The following is a 6009-nucleotide window of genomic DNA, read 5'->3' on the forward strand; positions in this document are numbered from 1 at the left end:
GGAAACAAGATTCCCACACCACTCTGCTTGGACAGACCCCCCAGTTTCCTCTCCAGACTCCCACCCCCTTTCTCCTTTCTCCCTCCTTTCAATTTTTAGTTTGTTTACTTAAAACGGTTTAGCTGAGCATTTCTTTCTAGAATATTGTTTGGCACCAAAATAACTCAGACCAGAGTTTTTCATCTTTCTCATTTATAAGTAATCAGCGAGATGTAAACAGTGACACACGAAACTCCAGGGATCTAGAGTGTGTTTGTTAGGTTTGGATATTCGTTAAATGGATGAATGGGTGGGCGGGTGGATAAAGGCATGAACGAATTCACACTCAAAGGAAAAATGAATGATTTCAGACCAGCAGACGTTCTGTTACGTGGTACCAAGGGAAGAACGATAGTCGCTCTGTATTTTAATCTACCTAGTCAAATAACATGAATCGTTTGGGGTCTGAATTTATCCAGATGAATCCTAAACACAAGCTAAATAATTTGCTGTATAGTCACCGTCACATCTGCCCTCTGGTTTGTGCTGCATAAATGAATGACCGAGTCTGCTCAGTTGGCAAGCCTCCTAACTTGGGTTTGAGGCACTGTTTGACTGCGTTCTGGGGATATTCTTTTGCCTAACCTTTCAGCTCACTGTTTTTTAATTCTTCCTTTCTTTCAAATTGAGTTGATGTAATCAGATTCATCTCATCTCCTGGGTTTCAAATTTCAATGGTTTGGTATTTTTAATCTTCACTGGAGGATATGTTTATTTAGTTACTTATTTTAGATTTTATTTATTTTTAGAGAGGGGAAGGCAGGGAGAAGGAGGGTGAGAAACATCAATGTGCAGTTGCTTCCTGCGAGCTCCCTACTGGGATGTGACCCGCAACCCAGGCATGTGTCCTAGACTGGGAACTGAACCAGCGACCCGCTGATTTGCAGTCTGGCACCCAATCCACTGAGCCACACCAGCCAGGGCTGTTTACTACTTTTTTTTTTCCAAATTTTTATTTATTGATTTTAGGGAAGAAGGGAGAGAGATTCTTGTATGTGCCCTGACAGAGGATTGAACCCACAACCTTGGTGTATTGGTACAATGCTCTAACCAACTAAGCTGCCCAGCCAGGGCCGAGTTTATTAATTTTAAAGAGAGAGAAACATCAACATGGGAAACATTGATTGGTTGCCCCAGGTACACACCCCAACCGGGAATCAAACCCACAATGTAGGTATGTGCCCTGACCAGAAATCGAACCCCCGGCTTCTTGGTGTACGGATAACACTTCACCCAGCTGAGCCTCTTGGCCAGGCCATGGTTTCAAATTTTTATTTACAGATTCTTTAATTGGTTCCTTCCTTCGACTGGCTATCTTCATTTCATGGATGTGATACTCTTCCTTAATTTCTTCAAGGAAACTGTAAAGTTTCTGTTAGTGAAGATAATATCAACTGCTGTAACAGGAAAAAAGTCCACCGCAACCTCAGTAGTTTAACACATGAAAGAAAGTTCACTTCTCATTCCTACGTCATGCAGTGGGGATGCAGAATTGCCCTGCACACGTAGGCATCTAATTTGACAGAAGTCGACACGGAATCTTATCTCCTCCATCATGTCACTTCTAACATCACTTTGCAAGGAGTGACTAAAAGAAGGCAAAATTAGACTGAAGGAAATCTCAGCCCACGATACTTAGAGAAGCCAAGAAGTGAGTCTTTCTATGGATACTGGGGCAGCCATTAGGATGCTCCAGTCCCGAAGGGGATGAAGACGTGGGAAGAGATCCAGGAACGACTGCTAGGGTAACTAGTTGGGCCACCGAAGTGGGAGCAGGTTAGCATTGTCCCCTATGCACCTCCGCTGTAACCCAGGCAGCTATGATGGGATGTGGGAGTTTAGAGCAGAGACACAGGGCAGCACCTGAGGTGGCTGGGATCTCCCAGAAGAAGCTGGGAGTACCCAGGCCCAGGAGACAAGCTGGCAGAAAGAGGAAAAGAGAGAGTGGAGATGCTTAAAAGCCAGACCAGGCCAGAAGTGGTGCACACACTTCTGTTCACTTTCCATTGGCTGAAACCGAGTCAACGGTCTCACCTAACCTCAAGGGAGTCTGGGAAAGGTTCTGGCTTTTCTCTCTTTGATGATATTGGGTTCACTCAAATGTTTAATAATTCTTTGTGACATTCTTTGTGACACAGTCCACTGAGGGGAAGAGGCACGGGTTGCACTCCGTGTTATTTTCGGAGTGGGGGGGCAGTTAAGAGCTGCCACCAAGTAGGATATCTCAGCAGCTGGTCCTCTGGGATGGGTACTCCTAGTCTCTCCTGGGTGACCTCTCCGTTCCTTGCCAGGGCCACTGAATACAACCCCACTGCAAATGACACTGTTAGACACTCCCCACTGCCCCACCCCTCAAGCCCCAACATCCTGTGCCCCCCTCATTCTTCCTGGCATGGACCCCTATGCCTTGAATGGGAGTGGATATACTTTCTCATAAGTGTGCTTTTATGACTTCAGGTACTGTGGACGATAGCTGAGCCTGGCATTTCTTATAGCCCAGGTGTCATGGAGGAATTCATACCTGCTACCTAAAGATAAGGAAACTGGGAAATATCAGCCAATCTTAAAATTTAACAAAATATAATCAAAAGCCAAAAAAAGATAAACTGAACCCCCCCCCCGACAAAACAGTGGGCTAAAGATTTGAACAAGTAGTTCACGAAGATATACAAATAGTCAGTGCTCAACACCATCAGTCATCAAAAAGATATGAATGTATCTACAATTAGATATTATTTATATACTCAGCATAATGGCTAGAATTAACAAGACTGACAATACCAAGTGTTGGCAAAGATGTAGAGCAATTGGAACACTCTATATTGCTGTTGTCAGTATCAAGTGGCACAACTACTTTGGAAATAAGAGGCTGGCAGTTTTCTGTAAAACTAAACATAGAACTTCATCAAAATTAAAAACTTGTGCATCAAAGGATACAACCAAGAGAGTGAAAAGGCAACCCAAGAAATGGGGGGAAATGTTTGGAAATTATATATCTAGTAAGGAATTAATATCCAGAATATATAAAGTATTCTCCAAACTAAACAACAAAATTTAAAAATAGGCAAAGGATTTAAATAGGCATTTCTCCAAAGAAGATACACGAACAGCCAATAAGCTCATGAAAAGATGCTCAGTATCACAAATTACTAGGGAAATGCCAATCGGAACCACAATGAGATACTACTCCACACCCATTAGGATGACTATTAGTAAAAAACTCCCAAACAAAAAACAAGTATTGGTAAGGGAGTGGAGGCACTCCTGGGAGGGATATAAAAATGGTACAGCTTCTGTGAAAAACAGAATGGTATTTCCTCAAAAAGTTAAACAGAATTACCATATGACTCAGCAATTCCACTTCTGAGGATGTGTTTAAGAGAAATGAAAGCAGGAAATGAGCAGACTTGTGTGTACTCGATTCACAGTAGTATTATTCACAATAGTCGGAATGGAGAAGCAACCTAGTGACCACTGACTAATAAATGGATAAACAAAGTGGGATGTATATGCACAGTGGAATACTACTCAGCCCTGAAAATAAATGAAATTTTGACACAAAACATAAATAAGCCTTGAAAACGATATGCTAACTGAAACAAGCCAGACACAAAAGGACAGATATCGTGTGATTCCACTTGTTTGGCCTAGAATGCTCACCTTTATAGAGACAGAAAGTAGGATGGTGGTCACCAGGGGCCGAGGGGAAGGGGAATGGAGAGGTGTTGTTGAATGGGTACAGTTTTGCAGCTTGGGAAGATGAAAAAGTTCTGGAGAAGGACAGTGGTGATGCATATTTTACCACCACAACAAAATGACTTAAAAAACTATACATTACCCTGGCTGGTGTAGCTCAGTGGATTGAGTGCGGGCTTGCGAACCAGAGGATCCCAGTTCAGATCCCAGTCAGGGCATATGCCTGGGTTGCACGCCAGTTCCCAGCAGGGGGCGCATGAGAGGCAACCATACATTGATATTTCTCTCCCTCTCTCCTTCCCTTCCCCTCTAAAGATAAATAAAATCTTAAAAACAAAAACTATACATCAACCTACCTAATGACTCAGACATTTCACTTCTGTATTGACCCGAAAGAAAGGAAAACAAAAAGCTTGTACTAGGCTGGTCTTAGCAGCTTTACGGACAGTAGCCCCGATGGGAAATCACCCCAAATGTCCATTACTACAGTGGCTGACCTGACTGCGGTGTGTACGTGTGAAGAAATGTAATAGAAGCTACTCAGACGGGAGCGCAGACTGGAGCGAGGTTGTTTTACTCCAGCTCCTAGTCTTTCTTCAGTCCCCCAGGGCAAGCTTTCCTACTCACCCCCAAATTTTGACCTAAGACAGCCGAGGGCTACTGAAACCCTGGAGGCCCGTGGCTGCCTCCGCTGGCATTCTCCTGTTCTCCTCCCCAAAGGAGGCCCACCTTTGCCCGTGCTTTGCCTCTAAGACCTGCCATCCTGCGCCTGGCCCAGTAGGCTTGGGTCCAACCGTTGCCATAACTGGCAGAGGAACTACTCTGTCTTCTCGGCAGGAGCGCCGGGGGCACTTGGGCATCCCCGCATGGCTGGGTCCCTGTTGTCGTCTCTCTGGTGGTCCTGGTTCCGTTTTGCCTTTACCATAGTTCAGGTTAGGATCCTTTGGCCACCATCACTCAGGGGCTCTGTGAGCCCTCTCAGTGTCTCTCTTGAGGGGAAGCCCTGAGAGACACAGTTTTAAGTGCCAGGCACTGTCACGGGTCTCCCCCTCCAGTGGCCAGCGCACTCTGCTCTGCAGTGTCGAGGGCATGGGCCCGTGAGTCACACAATCTGTATCTGAATCCCAGTGTCACCCCTTACATAGGTCCCCTCTCTGTGCTTCTGTTTCCTCACCTGTAAAAGGAAATAGTAATGCTACACACTTGATTGGGTTGGCACGAGGATACAGTTAGTCCAAAAGATGTAAAGTTCTTAGAACAGTGCCCAGCACATGGCAAACCGCGTATGGTGTGTTATTTTCACCCACCTACCACTGTGTTTTCCGCTTTCTTCGAAAGGCTTTGTTCTCAAATGAGAAGTGAAAGAAATAATTAATGCATTCCGCAACAGCCAGGATCTAGTCAGGATGCAGAAACCACACCAGTAATTTGAACAGGGAGCATGTCACATAAAGAATTGTTCTCTAATAAATGAGAATTAACTACCAAAAGGGATAAATAGCACTTTAAAGAAGAAACAATAACTTATTCAGGGAGCAGCCACTGTCTCCAGAAATGACATAGAAAGCCCACAGGAAGAATAAACTTGGAAATGGCCCTCGCGCCCTGCCGGAACTCACTGGGGAGGGCGTGGTGGTGGCCCACGGGTGGCAGAGGAGTTTGCTGAGGTGCCGCAGGCTGGGGTTGGCAGGCAGGAGACTGTGTGCTGGGTGACGGCAAAATCTCACTGGAGGCCGCGCACTGGCAGCTGCGCTGTAGGGGCCAGAGAAGAAAGTGGAACTGGGGAGAGAAGCTCCCAGGATTCCTCCGGCACCTTGCACTGGCTGACGGCAGGGTGTATGTGGAGCAGAGAAGCACTAAGTTGATAACTGGCACACACCCCGTCTATGTTCTCATAATGAAAAATCAGATGAACAGGGGATCTTTTCTATCATAGTTTTATGTATTTAGAGCAGTACAAAGGGGCTGGAATGGGGCGGCCCTGTGTCCCTGGTTGTCTGAGACGGTCACAGGCATGCCACATGGTCCAGTGTTGTTAACGGCACCCCTTTTTCACTCTCAGAAACATCACTGTTTGGAGGATACATTGTGTGGTCACACTAGCTCTGGACACATCAGTGTCTGTCACACTACTCTCACTGAAAGTAGCTAGAAATACAGTAAATGCGAGTGCATGCATGGGCACACACACACACACACCTGCTAGAAGGCAACAAAGAGCTACTAAGGTGGTCCAGGGGCCGAGGGGCCGAGACTTCAGGGCAGAAAGAGATG

The sequence above is a fragment of the Artibeus jamaicensis genome, unplaced genomic scaffold (genome assembly GCF_021234435.1).
Source record: "Artibeus jamaicensis isolate MK-2021 breed Jamaican fruit bat unplaced genomic scaffold, CSHL_Jam_final contig_465, whole genome shotgun sequence".
NCBI lineage: Eukaryota > Metazoa > Chordata > Mammalia > Chiroptera > Phyllostomidae > Artibeus > Artibeus jamaicensis.